Source organism: Zingiber officinale, chromosome 8A (genome assembly GCF_018446385.1).
Source record: "Zingiber officinale cultivar Zhangliang chromosome 8A, Zo_v1.1, whole genome shotgun sequence".
Classification (NCBI taxonomy): Eukaryota; Viridiplantae; Streptophyta; class Magnoliopsida; order Zingiberales; family Zingiberaceae; genus Zingiber; species Zingiber officinale.
In genome coordinates, this window is record NC_056000.1 from 85,044,782 (window position 1) to 85,066,024 (window position 21,243).

Below are 21,243 nucleotides of genomic sequence, written 5' to 3' on the forward strand. Positions count from 1 at the left end.
TTTACCCCTTCAGGTGGATCAACCAAAGTCCAAACTTGGTTGGTGTACATGGATTCCATCTCGGATCTCATGGCCTCTAGCCATTTCTCGGAATCTGGTCTCATCACAGCTTCCTGATAGGTGGTAGGCTCATCCTCTATGAGCATAACGTCATCATGGTCAAACAAAAGAAATGAGTATCTCTCAGGCTGACGATGTATCCTATCAGACCTGCGAAGAGGTATGTCTACTTGAACTGGTTGTTGTTCCTCAACTCCTTGTGGAACAACATCATCCACAACACTTTGTGGTTCCAGTTCAACTTCCATCGAGGCTTCAGCGCTATTGTTCGCATCTTGAACTTCTTCAAGATCGAACGTGCTCCCACTAGTCTTTCTAGAAACTAAGTCCCTTTCTAGAAAGACCCCAGTCTTTGCCACAACTACCTTGTGCTGACTGAGAATGTAGAAGTAATATCCCTTAGTTTCCTTGGGATATCCGATAAAATAGCACTTGTCGGATTTGGGTCCTAACTTGTCTGAGACTTGACGTCGAACGTAAGCCTCACAACCCCAAATCCTCATGAAAGACACCTGGGCATCTCTCCCAGTCCATATCCTATATGGTGTCTTTATCACGGCCTTGGATGGAACTCGGTTGAGAATGAAAGCTGCCGTGTCTAGAGCATAACCCCAAAGGTATGTCGGAAGATCTGTGTGACTCATCATAGATCGTACCATATCTAATAAGGTACGATTCCTCCGTTCGGATACACCATTCCACTGTGGTGTTCTAGGAGGAGTGAGTTGGGATGGGATCCCACACTCTGCTAGATAGTCACGGAACTCATGGCTAAGGTATTCTCCACCTCGATCGGATCGAAGTATCTTAATACTCTTGCCAAGCTGGTTCTGTACTTCATTCTTGAATTCTTTGAACTTTTCAAAGGATTCAAACTTATGTGTCATCAAGTACACATAACCATATCTACTGAAGTCATCAGTAAATGTGATGAAGTATCTATAACCGCCTCTAGTAGCAACATTGAAAGGGCCACATACATCACTATGTATGAGTCTTAACAAATCAGTTGTTCTCTCGCTGTGCCCACTAAAGGGAGTCTTGGTCATCTTGCCTCGTAGGCATGACTCGCATATCTCATATGATTCAAAATCAAATGAGTCCAACAAACCATCCTTATGGAGCTGGGATAAGCGCTTGTCATTTATATGACCTAAGCGACAGTGCCAGAGGTAGATTTGGTTCATGTCATTTGACTTGAACCTCTTGGTATTTACGTTATAGATAGGGATCTCAAGGTCTAGAATATAGAGTGTTAGAATGTATACTGAAAGCCTAAGCTTTTGTAAACATTTATGTTAAATAAAGAATCACATTTGGTCAATTTATTTACATTTGTTTGTAGTTGTTCAATTAATTTATATTGTAGATAACATAGTATGTAGTGTCACATATAGAAGATGATATTATCAGTACCTTATAAATTATAAACAGTAGCTCACGACCAAAATGGAAAGGAACAAACCATTGGAAGGTCGTAGTGTAATTAGGAATTAGTTTATCTTGACTATATAATTACACTAGCACACTTAGAGTGTATTGAATAGGACCATTTGATATTGTTTCTTTTATACTGACTTTATAAAGGAACAAATACCTCGGTTATTATGGAAGTGTGTGCTCTTAATCCTAATATAATAACAAACACATATATTTGATATTTATTTCTTTAATTTATCAATGGGTGAGATTTAGTTCGATGAATCAATAAACCCGATAAGTTGGGAAATGATATCACTTATAGTGTGTGTTGTTGATTATAGAAGGAAACTGTGTCCTAGAGATAGTAGGTTGATAATGTCCCCAAAAGGAGCTTATAAGAATTGTCATGTTAAACCCTGCAGGTGGACTTAGTCCGACATGACGATAAGGTTGAGTGGTACTACTCTTGGACTAAGATATTAATTAAATGAGTTGTCAGTAACTCACTTAATTAGTGGACATTAGATATCTTAAACACAGGGAGACTAACACACTCATAATAAGAAGGAGCCCAAAAATGTAATTTGGGATTGGTGCGGTAGTTCAATAATAGTTCTCTAGTGGAATGAATTATTATTGATAAAATTAAGTTGTGTGTTCGGGGCGAACACGGGATGCTTAATTTTATCGGGAGACCAAAACCAATTCCTCCTCTCGGTCCCTATCGTAGCCTCTTATTTATAGAGTACTATACTCACCTATACCCACCTTCTATACTCACCTAAAAGGGGCCGGCCAAGCTAGCTTGGAATCAAGCTAGGGCCGGCCTAAGCATGGTTTAGGGTGGCCGACCCTAGCTTGAACCCAAGCTAGAGGGGCCGGCCATAATTAAATTAAAAAGAATTTTTATTTTTATTTTTATTATGTGGAAGATATAATTTATTAAAGAGAATTTAAATTAAAATATCTCTCTTGAAAAGGATCTACAAAAGATTAAAGAAAGAGATTAAATCTCTTTCCTTATTTGTAGATTGGAGAAATATTTTATTTTCTTTTTAAAAATTATTCACATGTTGAAAAATTAAAATTATAAAAATTTCTTTTTATCAACCATGAAGGGATTATAAAGGGAAATTTTATTTTTTAAAAATTTCCAAAGATAAATAAGGAAGTTTTAATTGTTGATTGAAACTCTCCTAATTTTTCTATTTGAGGTGGCCGGCCATGATTAGTTGATTAAGAAATTTTATTAAATTTTTCTTAATTAATTATTGTCAAGGAAAGTTAAGGAAATTTTATTATAAATAAATTTCCTTAATTGCCAAAGCCAAGGAATATAAAAGAAGAGGTAGGGGTGCCTTCATGGGATAACAACTTCTATTGTTCTCTCCCTCTTTTCCTTGGTGTTGTGGCCGGCCATCCTCTCTTTCTTTCTTCCTCTTTGTGGTGGCCGAATTCTTCATCTCCCTTGGAGCTCTTGTGGTGGCCGGATACTACTTGGAGAAGAAGAAGAAGGAGGAGAAAAAGCTTGCATCCCTTGGAGCTTGGTTGGTGATATGTTCTTCATCCTTGGTAAAGCTTCTTTGTTGTGGCCGAACCTAGCTAGGAGGAGAAGAAGGTGGTTGGTGGTTTCTCATCTCGGAAGATCGTTGCCCACACAACGTCCGAGGTTAGAAGAGGAATACGGTAGAAAATCAAGAGGTCTTTCTAGAAGGTATAACTAGTAATTTTTCCTTTCCGCATCATACTAGTTATTTATGGAAATAATACCAAATACAAGAGGCTTACGATTCTAGTATTTCGAATATGTTTTTCGATGTTGTGTTCTTTTGTTTTATTTATCCTTGTGATTTGATTGTTCTTTTCGGTTAACCTAAAGTTATTTTAGGAAATTAAATATTAGCTTTCCATAAAAGGTTTTGTCTAGTCGGTGGTGGTTGCTCCCATATCCAAGAAGGCCGTGTGCCTCGCCACGTCAGTACTGGAAACCAATTATGGAAATTAATATTTAATGGAATTAATAACTTAAGGTGATTTGGGTCGAACGTGTTAAGTTCCACAGGAGACCCAAGTCAAAACCTAAAAGAACGAATAGATTAAGTTTTGGATCAAACATGTTAAGTTCCGCAGGCGATCCAAAATTTAATTTAAAAGAACACATGGTAGCTAGGAAAAGGTTCAGACCTTTGTACAAAATTTTTGTACAGTGGAACCTCTAGGTTTTCCGAGTAGCAACCAACAATTGGTATCAGAGCTAGGGTTTTACCTCTGTGTATTTGGTATTAGTTTAATTATGCACATGTCATACATAATTTAGGCAGGATAATAGTAGGATGTGCTAACTTTGTGGATGCAGGATCCAATAATTATGGCTTATAGTTTTATGTGTGTGATTGGACCCTTGGACATGTCAAGGGCATTTATATGTGTGTGCATGATTGTATTATAAAATACAGCAGGAGCTGTATTTAATTTTATTAGGATTTTATTTTTGATCTAGAAACATGTACATTCCTTTTATGAAATATAGGATCAAAATTGTAAAATTCTATTTATGTCGCGGATCGAATCTTGCAAAGCGTGGAACCTTCTGAGGACCAGAGGCGCAACCTTCTGAGGACCAGAGGCGCAGCGGAACAAGGAGCAAGATGGATGCGACACCTAGACCCGGTGGCGGTGGCCAAATATGGCAGCAGCTTGGGATGACAACACACGGAGGACAACCATAGATAAAAGCCATAATAGTTGAAAATTAGATTTTCTATTTATTGCTTTTATATTGTGCTGTGTGTGTATGTTAGTATACATGTTTAATAGGCTAGCATAGTTAAAATTCCTCATTTATAAATAACTAAGTGGAAGAGGGATTTTTAAGTAAATCCCATGGTCTCCATTACTGGTTTGTAAGTGATGCAAATAAGCTTGCGCGTTGACTCTGAGTGCCTTCCTCCATATCGGATGAGCTTATTTGTGGATCACTAAAACATACTTCCATTTCGGATGATTATAGGAAGTTAATTAAGAGCGTGTGATCTTCCCCATCGAAAGGGGCATAATCTTATTAATGGACTTAGTGTCAAGTAATGGTATACACTTAGACACATCTAATAGTATCCTCCCCATCGGAGTCACTGCTGTTATTTGTGTGACCAAAAGATACCAACTATTAATTTTATTTGTCAAAAAGTTAGGTTGACAAGATAATAAAATTAATGGGTTAAACCCTCCTTTTACAAATGCTGAATTTGTATACGTCCACACTATCGTGACATACAATATTCAAGGTGTTTTGAGGTGTTGGTTAATTTAAAATAGTATTGTTTCAGGAATCAATATTATTCTAAATTTAGAGTTCTGACCAAAAGTTATATATGATTCTTAGGATGACTTTCAACCCACTATCCATCATACTTCAACAGAATAGACTTACTGGACCTAATTACATAGATTGGAAAAAGAACCTGGACATTGCCCTTACTGCTGAAAGCTATAAATTTGTACTAACTGAGCCTTGCCCTGAAACACCTACTGGTGAATCTACCCAAGAGGAGATTGAATATCATAGGAAATGGATAAAAGCAGATGAGATGGCGCGGTGTTACATTTTGGCTTCAATGTCAAATGTATTGCAACATCAGCATCAAGATTTATCAACAGCTTATGATATTATGAACAATCTCAAGGAACTCTTTGGTCATCAGGATATGGCTTCTAGACAAGAAGCCATGAGAAAAATAATGACAGCCACCATGCAAGAGGGTACTCCTGTGAGGGATCATATCCTAAAGATGATGGCTTATATGAACGAGATACAGATCCTTGGAGGAGAAATTGATAGGGAAACCCAGATCGATATGATCCTCCAAACACTACCTAGAAGTTTTGAGCAATTCCGCCTGAATTACAATATGAACAAAAGGGTATACTCATTGGCGGAACTACTGACAGAACTTAAAGCAGCAGAAGGATTGTTTCGTCACAACTCTCATATTCACTATGTTGAAAATGGTTCTACTTCTAAGCCGAAAGGAAAGAAGAAGAAGAAACAAGTTGGTTCAGCAAAGAAAGTGAATAAAACTCAGAGTACAGGATTTAAAGCTGGAGTGAAGAAGCCGAAGGGCAAGTGCTTCATCTGCAAGCAGTCAGGGCATTGGAAGGCGGACTGTACTCGTAGGAATCAGAACAACAAAGGTATATCTCATGCTCTAGTTGTTGAAACATGTTTAGCGGTGTTATCTACCAGCATTTGGTGTGTAGATACGGGAGCCACTGATCATGTCTGCAATTCCCTGCAGGGGTTCCAGGAAACCCGATGACTAACTGAAGGAGAGATTACCGTCTACATGGGCAATGCTACTAAGGTGGCGGCTATTGCAGTGGGAGACATCTACTTATCTTTTAGTAGTAATAGAAATTTGGTTTTAAGAAATTATCTATATGTACCCAGTTTTAGAAAGAATTTAATTTCAGTTTCTAAACTGTTTTTAGATGGATATTCAGTTTCTTTCAGTAGCGATGTAGTTATTAAGAGAAATAAAGTGATTATCTGTTCTGGTACATTAGTTGACAATTTGTATACTTTAAATCCAATTTCTTCCACAAAGCAAAACATGGAAATTTATAACTCATCTCCTAACTCAAATAAAAGAAAAGAACCTTCGAAAGTGAACCAAGCATATCTTTAGCATCTAAGGGTTGGTCATATTAACTTAAGTAGGATTCAGAGGCTAATAGCCGATGGACTTTTGGGTTCATTAGAGTTGGAAAATTTTCCAACTTGTGAATTTTGCTTGGAAGGTAAAATGACCAAGAGGTCATTCGAGGCCAAGGGGTATAGAGCCAAAGAAGTGTTAGAATTGGTTCATTCTGATTTGTGTGGTCCTATGTCTGTCCAGGCAAGAGGTTGTTTTGAATATATTGTCTCTTTTATAGATGATTATTCAAGATACGGATACATTTACCTAATGCGCCGCAAGTCCGAGTGCTTTGATAAGTTCAAAGAATACAAGGCTGATGTGGAGAAACGACTAGGTAAAAGTATCAAGACACTACGATCTGATCGTGGTGGCGAATACCTCTTAGGAGAGTTTAGGAATTATTTATCAGAGGCCGGGATTCAATCCCAATTGTCTGTACCTGGAACACCTCAACAGAATGGTGTAGCAGAACGAAGGAATAGGACTCTTATGGAGATGGTTAGATCGATGATGAGTTATTCAGAATTACCAAATTCGTTTTGGGGATATGCTCTGGAAACAGCAGTATACGTTCTGAACTTAGAACCTTCTAAATCAGTTTCTTCTACTCCCACAGAATTGTGGAATGGGCAAAAACCCAATCTAAGACATATTCGGATTTGGGGTAGTCCAGCACATGTGCTGAAACCAGATGCTGATAAGTTAAAATCTCATACAGAAGTTCGAGTGTTTGTGGGATATCCCAAAGGAACGAAAGGAGGTTTATTTTATAGTCCTAAAGACCAGAAGGTCATTGTTAGCACCAATGCCCAGTTTTTAGAAGAAAACTATATAATGGATCACAAGCCCAGTAGTAAAGTTGTTTTAGAAGAACTAAGAGAGGACACGTCTACTTTAGTACCAACAGTACAAGATGAAGTACCACAAGAAACTGCAACACGTGTCACACATGATACACAACCACAGACAGTGCCTCGTCGTAGTGGGAGGGTTGTAAGGCAACCTGAGAGATTCATGTTTTTGGGAGAGACTTCGGACTTGATCCCGGGTAAACATGAACCTTATCCCCGGACATATGACGAAGCACTCCAAGATATAGATGCAGCATCTTGGAAAAAGGCGATGAATTCTGAAATAGAGTCTATGTACTTTAATAAGGTCTGGGAGCTTGTAGAACCACCTGATAGTGTAAAAGCCGTTGGATGCAAGTGGATCTACAAAAGGAAAAGAGGGACAGACGGGAAGGTAGAAACCTTCAAAGCTAGGCTTGTTGCGAAAGGGTACACTCAGAAAGAGGGAATCGATTATGAGGAAACCTTTTCACCGGTAGCCATGCTTAAGTCTATCCGGATACTTTTATCCATTGCTGCTCATATGGATTATGAGATTTGACAAATGGATATCAAGACAACTTTCCTTAATGGAAGTCTTGAAGAGAACATCCATATGAAGCAACCAGAAGGGTTCATTGAAAAAGGCAAAGAGCATCTAGTGTGCAAGCTCAATCGGTCTATTTATGGACTGAAGCAAGCTTCAAGATCTTGGAACATCCGATTTAATGAAGTAATCCAGTCATATGGATTTATTCAAAGTCCGGATGAGTCTTGTGTATATAAGAAGTGTAACGGAAACGTGGTGGTATTTCTTGTACTATACGTAGATGATATTTTGTTAATTGACAACAATGTCAAGGTATTATCAGACGTAAGGGTATGGTTGTCCAAACAATTTGATATGAAGGACTTAGGAGAGTGTGCACACATTCTTGGGATCAAAGTAATAAGGGATCGCAAGAAAAGAATGTTGTGTCTGTCCCAAGCTTCATATATAAATACAATCCTTGCTCGTTTTAGCATGCAGGATTCCAAGAAAGGTTTCTTACCTTTTAGGCATGGAATAACTCTATCTAAAGAGATGTCTCCTAAGACATCAAAGGAGATAGAAGACATGAAAGCAGTTCCTTATGCCTCGGCTGTAGGAAGCCTTATGTATGCAATGCTATGTACGAGACCTGATATTTGTTTTGCCGTGGGCATGGTCAGCAGATATCAGAGTAACCCTGAACAAGGACATTGGACTGCGGTAAAGCATATATTAAAATACCTGAGAAGGACTAGAGATTATATGCTAGTTTACCAAGCAAACGATTTGCTCCCTGTGTGTTACACGGATTCAGATTTCCAATCAGATAGGGACAACAATAAGTCTACATCAGGCTATGTGTTTACTTTATTAGGAGGTGGAGCTATTTCATGGAGGAGTGTTAAGCAGAAATACGTTTCGGACTCAACCATGGAAGCTAAGTATGTAGCAGCCTCTGAGGCAGCTAAAGAAGCAGTATGGCTCAGGAACTTTCTAATGGACTTAGATGTGATTCCTGGTTTGCCCAAAATCATCACAATTTATTGTGATAATAGCGGTGCAGTTGCAAACTCGAAGGAACCACGAGCTCATAAGGCAAGTAAACATATAGAGCGCAAGTACCACCTGATACGAGATATCATGAAGCGAGGAGAAGTTGTCATCGCCAAGATTGCATCAGCGGATAACCTGGCAGATCCTTTCACTAAGGCCCTTCCGGCGAAAGGTTTCGATCGGCATGTGGAGGGAATGAGAATCAGATGTATGGTAGAAGATATGACAGCTTAGTCATTAGTATAAGTGGGAGATTGTTGGAATGTATACTGAAAGCCTAAGCTTTTGTAAACATTTATGTTAAATAAAGAATCACATTTGGTCAATTTATCTACATTTGTTTGTAGTTGTTCAATTAATTTATATTGTAGATAACATAGTATGTGGTGTCACATATAGAAGATGATGTTATTAGTACCTTATAAATTATAAACAGTAGCTCACGACCAAAATGGAAAGGAACAAACCATTGAAAGGTCGTAGTGTAATTAGAAATTAGTTTATCTTGACTATATAATTACACTAGTACACTTAGAGTGTATTGAGTAGGATCATTTGAGGTTGTTTCTTTTATACTGACTTTATAAAGGAACAAATACTTCGGTTATTATGGAAGTGTGTGCTCTTAATCCTAATATAATAACAAACACATATATTTGATATTTATTTCTTTAATTTATCAATGGGTGAGATTTAGTTCGATGAATCAATAAACCCGATAAGTTGGGAAATGATATCACTTATAGTGTGTGTTGTTGATTATAGAAGGAAACTATGTCCTAGAGATACTAGGTTGATAATGTCCCCAAGAGGAGCTCATAAGGATTATCATGTTAAACCCTGCAGGTGGACTTAGTCCGACATGACGATAAGGTTTAGTGGTACTACTCTTGGACTAAGATATTAATTAAATGAGTTGTCAGTAACTCACTTAATTAGTGGACATTCGATATCTTAAACACAGGGAGACTAACACACTCATAATAAGAAGGAGCCCAAAAATGTAATTTGGGATTGGTGCGGTAGTTCAATAATAGTTCTCTAGTGGAATGAATTATTATTGATAAAATTAAATTGTGTGTTCGGATGCTTAATTTTATCGGGAGACCAAAACCAATTCCTCCTCTCGGTCCCTATCGTAGCCTCTTATTTATAGAGTACTATACCCACCTATACCCACCTTCTATACTCACCTAAAAGGGGTCGGCCAAGCTAGCTTGGAATCAAGCTAGGGCCGGCTTAAGCATGGTTTAGGGTGGCCGGCCCTAGCTTGAACCCAAGCTTGAGGGGCCGGCCATAATTAAATTAAAAAGAATTTTAATTTTAATTTTTATTATGTGGAAGATATAATTTATTAAAGAGAATTAAAATTAAAATATCTCTCTTAAAAAGGATCTACAAAAGATTAAAGAAAGAGATTAAATCTCTTTCCTTATTTGTAGATTGGAGAAATATTTTATTTTCTCTTTAAAAATTATTCACATGTTGAAAAATTAAAATTATAGAAATTTCTTTTTATCAACAATGAAGGGATTATAAAGGAAAATTTTATTTTTTAAAAATTTTCAAAGACAAATAAGGAAGTTTTAATTGTTGATTGAAACTCTTCTAATTTTTCTATTTGAGGTGGTCGGCCATGATTAGTTGATTAAGAAATTTTATTAAATTTTTCTTAATTAATTATTGTCAAGGAAAGTTAAGGAAATTTTATTATAAATAAATTTCCTTATTTGCCAAAGCCAAAGAATATAAAAGAAGAGGTAGGGGTGCCTTCATGAGATAACAACTTCTATTGTTCTCTCCCTCTTTTCCTTGGTGTTGTGGCCGGCCATCCTCTCTTTCTTTCTTCCTCTTTGTAGTGGCCGAATTCTTCATCTCCCTTGGAGCTCTTGTGGTGGCCGGATACTACTTGGAGAAGAAGAAGAAGAAGGCGAGAAAGCTTGCATCCCTTGGAGCTTGGTTGGTGATTTGTTCTTCATCCTTGGTAAAGCTTCTTTGTTGTGGCCGAACCTAGCTAGGAGGAGAAGAAGGTGGTTGGTGGTTTCTCATCTTGTAAGATCGTTGCCCACACAACGTCCGAGGTTAGAAGAGGAATACGGTAGAAGATCAAGAGGTCTTTCTAGAAGGTATAACTAGTAATTTTTCCTTTCCGCATCATACTAGTTATTTATGGAAATAATACCAAATACAAGAGGCTTACGATTCTAGTATTTCGAATATGTTTTTCGATGTTGTGTTCTTTTGTTTTATTTATCCTTGTGATTTGATTGTTCTTTTCGGTTAACCTAAAGTTATTTTAGGAAATTAAATATTAACTTTCCATAAAAGGTTTTGTCTAGTCGGTGGTGATTGCTCCCATATCCAAGAAGGCCGTGTGCCTCGCCACGTCAGTATTGGGAACCAATTATGGAAATTAATATTTAATGGAATTAATAACTTAAAGTGATTTGGGTCGAACGTGTTATGTTCCGCAGGAGACCCATGTCAAAACCTAAAAGAACGAATATATTAAGTTTTGGATCAAACGTGTTAAGTTCCGCAGGCGATCCAAAATTTAATTTAAAAGAACACATGGTAACTAGGAAAAGGTTCAGACCTTTGTACAAAATTTTTGTACAGTGGAACCTCTAGGTTTTCCGAGTAGCAACCAACATAGAGTCCGTTTATCAGAGGTGCACTACAATAGAACATATCGTTTAAATAGACGAAACAACATTTGTTCTTTATAGTAAACGAGAAACCTTTCTTATCCAAACAAAAAACTGATATAATGTTCTTAGTTAATGCAGGTACATAACAACAATAGACTAACTCTAGTACAAGCCCAGAGGGCAGAGATAGAAAGTAAGTCCCTACAGCAACAGCAGCAACCCGTGCTCCATTGCCTACTCGTAGGTCCACCTCGCCCTTTGTCAATGCCCTGCTATTTCTTAGCGCCTGCACATCAGTACAAATGTGAGAAGCACATCAGTATCTAATACCCATGATGTAGAAATAGATAGATTGACTTCTATAACATATATACCTAAAGTGGAAGTCTCACTTCGCTTCTTCTTAAGATCCTCCAAGTATACCTTGCAGTTCCTCTTCCAGTGCCCGGTCTGACCGCAGTGGAAGCAGGTAGCATCCTTGACGACCCCTCCTTTAGGCTTCAGTGCCTTGCCTTTGCCCTTGGCTTGGGACTTTCCCTTACCTTTGGGCTTGCCCTTGTCCTTATGTTTCTGAACCATCAGAACAGTGTTGGGCTTAGCCTTCTTAAGGTTTAGCTCAGCAGTTCTCAACATGCTAAGCAGCTCGGGCAGTGGCTTGTCAATCTCGTTCATATTGTAGTTTAAAACGAATTGACTGTAGCTATCCGGCAAGGATTGCAAGATCAAGTCAGTAGCCAGCTCTTGGCCAAGAGGGAACCCCAACCTTTGTAGGTTCTCTATGTACCTAATCATTTTGAGTACATATGGGCCTACAGGAGCCCCGTCTGACATCTTGCACTGAAACAGTGCCCTTGAGATCTCAAATCTCTCATGACTCGCTTGACCTTGATACAGTTGACGAAGATGTTCGACCATATCGTAAGCGCCCATTAACTCGTGTTGCTTCTGAAGCTCAGAGTTCATGGTCGCGAGCATTAGACAAGACACATCTAATGCGTCATTTTGATGCTTCTTGAAAGCATCTCGGTCAGCTCGCGGGGCAGTGGCAGGAGGAGCCTCCAGAATGGGCTGCTCCAGAACGTACAGTTTACGTTCTTGGGTGAGAACTATTCTCAGGTTCCTGTACCAGTCCAGGAAGTTTGCTCCGTTGAGCTTGTCCTTTTCGAGGACAGATCGCAGGGAGAAGGTGTTCGTGTTCGACGTCATGGTAATCTACGACAGAAATAAAAGCAAAAATAAGTATCATATTCTTATTCATTTAATTAGGCCTTTAACTAAATGATGCTCCCACTAAATTCTATAATTCATGTGGGACAAGATCCACATCATACTAACCCTTGAGTTAGCTTTGGCTAATACGCCCAAGACTTAGTATGATCGGTAGGTAACGATTACCAATTACATCTCTATGCAACTCTTGTTTATAGGATCAAGATCCGCATTGATATTAAAACTCGAGTTAGCTTTGGCTAATACGCCCGAGAGTTAATATAAACGTGATTTTGTCCTACCTTTCCAACCGTTGGAAGAATGTCTATAGTTGTACTCGATCCAACCGAGTTAACTAGTTACTCAATCTAATTGAGTTGAACTCACCCATGCGTTGATAAGCGGGACCAAGATTGTCCCTCCGTACCCTACCAAGATAATATGTGTTGCTCTGCTTTGGCAGATTCAACAACACATGTGATCGAGGTAGTAGTAGGTATCACGGCACGGTAGGTATTAGAGTTGACGTGATTTAGATCTAATCTAAATGATGATACGTATCAAATACTTGATTTAGATCTAATCTAATCGTGGGGTGCATCATGTGCACGATTTAGATCTAATCTAATCGCTAGGCACTAATTAACCACTTAATTAAACATGCATCACATGCATATAAGCAATTAATTAAATTATTTTGTGATTGTGTCATGGCCCTACTACGATCTTCTCAAGCCAATGAGAAGATCGGATGGTCAATCTAAGGCCAACAGCTTCTCAAGCTTCTTCCTTTGACCACCTTGTGTTGCTCGCGCCCTCCTCGTAACTCCGTCTCGTGTGGACCTTCCACCGCTTCAAAATTACATTATAATTTTGAAACTCGAGTTACATTCGAGTCTAAATCTAATTTACAATCAGAATATAAGAGAAAGGCACGACGCGTAGGTCGCGAAAATAAAATAAAATAAATACAGCACGCACATCACATAACAACACGCAGGCCGTATTATGAATTACAACACAATTCCAAATCCAATTTGAGTCGTTTGGGCCATGACTATCACAAAATTAATATATAATTCAAAATTATATATTTCTATAATTTTTTGTAATTTTTTAAAAATAATTTTACAGATTTTATGAGTAAATTTTTCCCGGCTGTCCCGATTAGCGATTTCGGGCGCAATCGCGGAGCAAATCCCCTTGCGGGGTTAGGGGCAGTACCCCTACCCGCGATCTAACCATCGAGAGTTGCTCCTAAGCGATCCAAGAGCGCCTTAGCCCGCTGTCCCAAAAAATTTTGGGGTGAAACTTTGCCGTTTTGGAAAATTCTTCTCGATAGTCGAAGCCTACAAGTGCCGAAACACTTGTGCTTCGCTTCTACGAGAAAAATACCCATAAAAACTCTAAAAACCATAAAATTACAGAATATCACAGAACTGAATTTTTGTCATAAAAACAAAAACTAAACTCGTACAAGCTTCGCACGTGGCTCTGATACCACTGTTGGGTCTTTCGGGCCGCGAAAATCGCGTTTTCGCTTGGGGGAAATCGCGTTTTCGCTTCGCGGAAACCCCGAATCACCCATGCCACTGGATCTCGTGCGAAGGATAGATTTCAAAAATTACGAGTACGAGTTTCAAACTATGATCTACTCCTAGATCTTCATGGATAAAGGGTTATACCTTTGAAGCGAAGCCCTTCGCGTTCCCGCTTGTCCTCGGTTCGCCGGATCTCGAAAGTGTCAAAGTAGACACTTCTCTATGTGTATCCACACAAGCAAGAGATGGAGAATAATCTCTAAGGATGTGCTAGCAACCTTAGAGATCAGTAGGGAGGAGAGGGAGAGCAAGAAGAAAAACTCAAGAGGAAGAAAAAGGGAGTTACCACACTTGAATGAAAAACATCAATATTCATTCCCCCTAAAAGTGGCCGGCCACTTCAAGGCATGTAACTCCCATGGAATATCAAGAGTCAAGTCTCTTGATCTCCTCCATGAGGTGACATTTGGTCAAGTCAAACTTGACGAAATGAAGAAGCCTTGATAATGTGGCATTGGTCAAGTCAAAGTCAAGTCAAAACTTGACTCTTCATCTTCCTACTTAAGTCAAGTCAAACTTGACTATTTCTCTCCCTTGGTTGATCTAATCTAACCATTGGTTCAAGTTAATTTTAATTTAATGAATCTCCATTCATTGAATTAAATTAATTAAATGAGTCTAAGTCCAAATTAGACTCACTTAACACATGAACCAAATTGAGTCCAACTCAATTAGCCTACTTTGGATTACTCTTAATCCAATTTGGTTCATCATATGAACTTAATCATTTAGGTTCATCAAATGAACCTAATCTCCATCTAATTGCCCTTAGTGTGTGACCCTATAGGTTCTTGTAACGTTGGCAATGCCCCTAAACCCATTTAGGAGCATAAGTAATGAGCGGTATCTAGCAACACATCATTACTACTCAAGTTACAAGAATGTTGAGATCCAACATCACCTTGTGACTACTAATTGTGACTCCTCACAATATATGACAAGTGTCTTTCTATCCTAGACATCTAGATTGATTAATGTGAGGCATAGACCGTGTCATCCTCTGATCAATCTAAATCTTGAACTCTAAGTAAACTCACTAAATCAAATGAACTCAATATCTTATATTGACTCATTTGGGCATGGCCATGCACTTCGTGGTCTCACTCTATCAAGAATACCGATGTCTCTCCCGTCATATAGGAGGGATAGATCCCATCTACATCACTCACATCCCTCCGCATAATTTGTTACATACCCAGTAATCGCCTTTATAGTCCACCCAGTTACAGGTGACGTTTGAGGAAACTAAAGTACATAACTCCTTATGTAGGGATCCATGGTGACTTCAGGTCTAAGGACTAGTAGTCATACTAATAGCCACATAAGAAAGTATATGACACTCATATAACGATCCATGATACTTTCTCATGGCGGGTCATTCAGTATATATTCTCCAATGCATACCAATGTGTCAACTTGATATCTCTATATCCATGACTTGTGAGATCAAGTCATCGAGTTGACCTACATGCTAGTCTTATTGAATTAACATTGTCCCTGAATGTTAATACTCGACTAGGAATGATTCAGAGTAGTGTTCCCTATATCATCTCACTATCGGTTCAACTAACCGATTGATATAGGTGAGAACCGTCTACTTAAGAACATTATTATACTTAGTTTATTTGGCACCAATATAAGTAAGTATAATAACCAAAAACTAAATGCCTTTATTTATATAGAATATGATACAACAAGTCCAAAATACAATCATCAAATGATTGGCTCTAGGGCTCTAGCTAACATAGGAAGCGACGATTTGGATGAGACGCTATTTCCCCCCCCCCCCCCCCCCCCTCCTCTAGCGAGCCTCAAGGTCCGAACAAAGTGCTTTCGTTGGACAATCTTTAATAATTCGCATGATGTTACAAATGTAAGTACAAGAATAAAACAATACAATACCGACAACAGAGAAAATAAAATCGAGCACAGGTTGTTGGAGAGGCTTCGCAGCGTCGCAGAAGCAAAGCACAATGGAGCAGTCGTAGTTCTTGTGTTTGATGTTTCGTAGAGGCCTTCTTTTATAAGCATGCTCCGGGCGCCCGGATCCCTTCTAGGCGCCCAAACCGTGACATAGGTCTGGCTAATAAGCGTGCTCCAAATCTGTGACAAGATAGATTTTGCCTTCCGGGCGCTCGAATCCCTTCTGGGCTCTCAGACCACCTTTCTCCAGAAAATCCTTTTCCTGCAAGAAAATGTAAGTCCGATGCAAAATAAAAGTTAAACTACCTTGCAAAACAGAAGTTAGCAAATTATAGTAAAAGAGTAGTAATTAGATTCCGTCTCACCGAGACCGGAATCTAGTCACGATCTTAACTTAGATTCTCAAAATGGTTCTAAATTGGATCGACGTCTACTGTTCCCTTGAACGAGGAACGCGTCCTCACCAAGTCACTCCCCTCCAGTGACTTACCTTAACTTACCTGCCAAATATTCGGTTAGCCTGTCGACTTGTCTAGACCTGCCAGACATCAGGTCAACCCGTCGATCTGTCTGGAGTTCGTGCCAGCTATCAGGTCAGCCCGTCGACCTAGCCAGACTTCCTTGCAATACTGAGTTAGCACAATAGATAAAATAGTACAGTAAAATAGTGTTAACATAGTTCAAGATTCGTTGGTCCGGTCGATCGCGCGCGGTTAACTGGAAACCAGTCGGTCACATATAACCTAGGTTTACCTCCCTAGGGTTGCCTAGCTTCATTCACTAGGACTTCCATTGTCTGGCTTCACTCACCAGGACTTCCTCCACCTAGCTTCACTCACTAGGGTCCGGCTTCACTCACCGGCACTTCCACCACCTAGCTTCACTCACTAGGGTCTGACTTCACTCACCGGGACTTCCACCACCTAGCTTCACTCACTAGGGCCCGACTTCACTCACCGGGACTTCCACCACCTAGTTTAACTCACTAGGGTCTGACTTCACTCACCAGAACTTCCACTTTGGTTAACCTTTAGTTAGGACTTACCTTTGCTAGTCATCTAGTCCTGACTAGACTTCTCTCTCCCAAACATCAAGTCCTGTTTGGGTCAACCCTTGGTCAAATTGACCAAACTTAGGTATATTGTCAAACATCGAAACTCTAGAGGTCAATTACACCAACATATATATTTGCTTAATTTAATTGTGCATCCTTGCTAAGCAAAGCGAGATATTCATTTTAACTTTGATTGTAGGCAATTCACCCTCCTCTTATCGGCCCCGCTGCACCCATAATTGATATCAGAATCCAACCACTTCAAAATGACTAACCGCCGACTGAACTACAAAGACGATGGTCGGAGCTAGCATCCACCCACCAGTTTTTGAGGGGGAGTTCGCGTTTTGGAAGAAACGAATGAAGGTATTCTTTAAGATAGATTTTAATATTTTATTAATAATGAAATATGGTTTTGAAACACCAAAGAACAAGAACAAAGAAGAACGGAGAAGAACTTGAAGAACACTGCTGGACCAAAAAGTAGCGCGACGGTAAGGCTGAATTTCACCTTATGAGTGTACTACCAGTTGAGGAATGCAAAAGAACTTTGGGAAAAGTTCTTAAAACTCTATGAAGAACCAAAAGAAGCCGAATCTAACTTCTTGATGGACATCAAGTCGTTGTCTGAAGAACCCGAGATGAAGGGAATTGTCGGAACAGTATTTATAGCCAAATACTTACGTGAAGACAAAGAAAGCTCATCCGAGATAAGAATCGATGAAGGGAAAGAGTCTTCGGAAGAATGCAGCGACGAAGGGGGAGTATCGGGCAACAAAATCGTAACTGTAAGTAAGATACGTTCCCGACCTCCTGAGGAATTATTTGAATTCATTAAAATACTTTCTAAAAATACGGTGGATTTAGAAAAAAAGAATGCAAAGTTAATATTGACTTTAACAAATGCATGTCGTTTGGAAGACTTTGATAAATTAAAATTTGAAAATGATAAATTAAAATATAAAATAGAATGACTAGAAAAAGACAATTCATGCTCAAAGTCTTTACATGCTCCAGAAAGAAATTACAAATATCATCGAAAGCTTAACTGTATTTTAGATATCATAAAGGCTAAATTACAAAAGTGGAAAGATAATTAATTCTCAGAAAATATTTGGTTAACCCAGTTGGACATAATTTATTTTGGATTCCTAAATCTTATTTAGATAATTAAATAAATTTTTGTTTACATGCCTAAATTATCTTTATCTTATTAGACAAAGTAATGCATGCTAGAAATTTAATTTACCTAATTTAATTTTGTCGATAAAATCAATTCTATTCGTTAAACTAATTTTTTTCTGTGAAAATTTTTCTACTGCTAATTCTTGTTAAGTACCCCTAGAAAAATATTTCAAATTTTCTAACAATTTATTTTATTTTTTCCAAATTTTATTTTGATGTGATTAAAGGGGGAGAAGAGTGATTAAGGGAGAGTTAGGACAATTTTTAAAAATATCTTTGTACTTATACTATTGTACTTATTTATCATGGTTAACTTCATTTGCTATGTTATTACTTGTTGTTTAACCTTAACTTTAATTTGGGTTGATGAACATCAAAAAAGGAGAGATTGTAAGTACCTCGTGGTGATTTTGATGTGGTCAACCAAGTTAAGTTAGGTCATATTATTTTTGATCCTTGTGTCTAAGTGTGCAGGAGCTTAGGAACACAAGAAGTCGAGCGAAAAATATAGCTAATGAGAAGAATGACACAGAAAGGGAGTCGACGGACTCGGTGCATTCGAAGGATGAGAAGCTGCAGAAGAGTACATTGACATACGAGAAGGACGCGCGTGACGGTTCGAGGGACGAGAAGCCAGGGAGGAAGGCTGCTCGAGGAGAAGGTCGGAAAATAGGTTCAGATGAACCCTATTCCAGATGGCCAAAATCATCCAAGCAAGCGGAGCAGCAGAAGAACCAATGGAGAAGTGTGGAGCTCGGTAGCAACTGCTGAAGGCGCCTTCAATGGTATTGAAGGCGCTCTCGCGTCTTTCTGGTGGAAGGCGCCTTCACGCCTTTATAGAAGGTGTCTTCAACCCCTTGAAGGCGCCTTAGACTGGACAAACAGTAGTCATTAGCCGAAGATAAGATTTTATCTTCGATGATAAGCTTTGTCACGCTGAGACGTTTTCCACCCTATTGAAGGTGTCTTTTGGTCTTGAATAAGATTTTCTAGGGGTTATAAAATGACCTCTGAACCTAAAAAAGTAACAACAATTTATGTATTAACTTTCCTAGTCATTTGTGAGCTATCAACATGTGTAAAAGGCTTCTCCCCCTTCAACGAAGGAGTTTCTTAATGAGCTTTTCAACGTCTTGGATTAACAACCACCTAGATTATAAGCAAATAAAATTCTGACCTTGTACCTACTCTTTTAAAGTTGTTTTCATTAATGTTTATTGTCTACATATATACTTAAGTTAATTGTCTATCCTTGCTAAGTAAAGCAAAAGATTCATTTTAACTTTGATTGTAGGTAATTCACCTTCCTCTTATCGGTCCCGCTACACCAACTATAGATAAGTTTACAAAACCAAAAAAAATTATAAGGATGGATGGATAATGGTAAATGAAAGGGCTGAATGTATCCGAGCCACCGAAATACAACAGTCATAAGCGTGGTTGCAGCGAAATGTAGACCTGTTAACGTTGTGGCAGCAATAATACAAAGCATAGAGGCAATGTAAGGACAGGCAACGATAAAAATCTGACACTTGGGTTAGTATATCTATCAACGGTTATTCGGTTAATGATACAAGAATCATGAAGCTCAATTCATAATTTTTACTAAAGAAAAATAGATCATTGCACTCACAATCTTGAGATCATTTTGAAATCTAAGTGTTATGTTGCAAGCTATAAAGAGCTGCTATTAAAAGGACATTAATTTAACAATGAAACTATAGAAAGTGAAAATCATATTGCGTATAGTCCCAACAGATGTAACAATATCGAACATCTATGAGCAGCATCTAATGCTGCCTTCCCATCAGCCTTGCTGGTAGATGCCATACTTTAAGATCTCCAAATGACAATTAGCATCTCCACAAAAATGTTTGTACATCAGAAAAGATTAGCATAAACAGAATAAGTCATGTTTACTAGCTACAAAACATATTGTGGGAACTATATACGCAAATGTATTGAAACTTTTGCCAACATCAAACCATGTAATCCCAACTATTTGGATTCAACTACATGGATCTTATCTCTCTATCCAAGTGTGTATAAGATATGATTGATAAAATTCAAATCTCTTAAACTATTTCTAACTTTATCAGCTAGAATTTTCTTAGTCCCTCTCTATCCCTTATACCTTCAACTTGATGAATGTTTGCCTACTAGTTGCAATTCAATAAACATGTAATCAGAATGCTCCAACATGTAGCTTCAATTCATAACATGGCATTTTCTTGTTCTCAGTTCTTATCGGATATTGCTTTTCCTTCTAGGTATGTGGTTTCTAAGTTACAAAAAAAAAAAAAAAAAAAAAAAAAAAATTGTCCCATGACCTCACATTGTTACAGTGCCAATTCCAAGTCCTGGACAACCATGGCAAATGTCCTCAGTTTCTTAGATTCATAAAACAATTGCGAAGCAAAACAAGAGGTCACATCCGGTGGATTCGTCATCGGCTGCCTCAGTATAAATCTAAAAACCATTTCACGCATGAGAACAGAAACGGATCGAGAAATGGAATCAAAGAAACATATTAAAATAATAAATCAGAACAAATCCTATCTCAATTAAACCACGCACTCGATTTTAAACCGAAAAGGATCTAGAAACGGCGATGTAACGCGAAATCCTGAATCGGTGAAGAGATTGAAGAATGCAGTCCAACCAAATAACCTGATCTGGCCAGGAAAGATTCAAACCGCTGGATCAGCGCGCCAGAGAAGGGCAGATCAAGGGGGGAGCAAGATGAAGTGAAGCAATAGTACCGATCTCGATCTGTCGGCGAACGCCGTGGAGGAGACGGGGGAGAGGAAGCTGCTCCTCTTCGCTGGGTTCGGTTTCTGTCCTCTTCTGTTGGAAGCGCCGAAGAATGCGGGACCCGAGGGGGGACACGCCTCGTCTCGTCGAAGAAGAGCCGCCGATTAGAATGATCGAGAAGGATAACGATGTGGCAAGGAGAAAGTAACGGATGGGAGCACCCCTCCACTTCCCCCTCTCTCCCCCGCCAAAAAGACGCATGTAACCTTTGT

At 38.7% G+C, this 21,243-nt stretch overlaps 1 long non-coding RNA gene across 1 annotated transcript; it reads right to left on the minus strand.

Moving 5' to 3' along the window:
• Window positions 1–19,816: 19,816 nt before the first annotated feature.
• Window positions 19,817–21,170, minus strand: LOC122009793. Its single transcript, XR_006119656.1, has 2 exons — window positions 20,795–21,170; window positions 19,817–20,686 (listed from the first exon to the last, which is right to left on the minus strand). It is a non-coding gene; the product is annotated as an uncharacterized LOC122009793 (long non-coding RNA).
• Window positions 21,171–21,243: the final 73 nt, after the last annotated feature.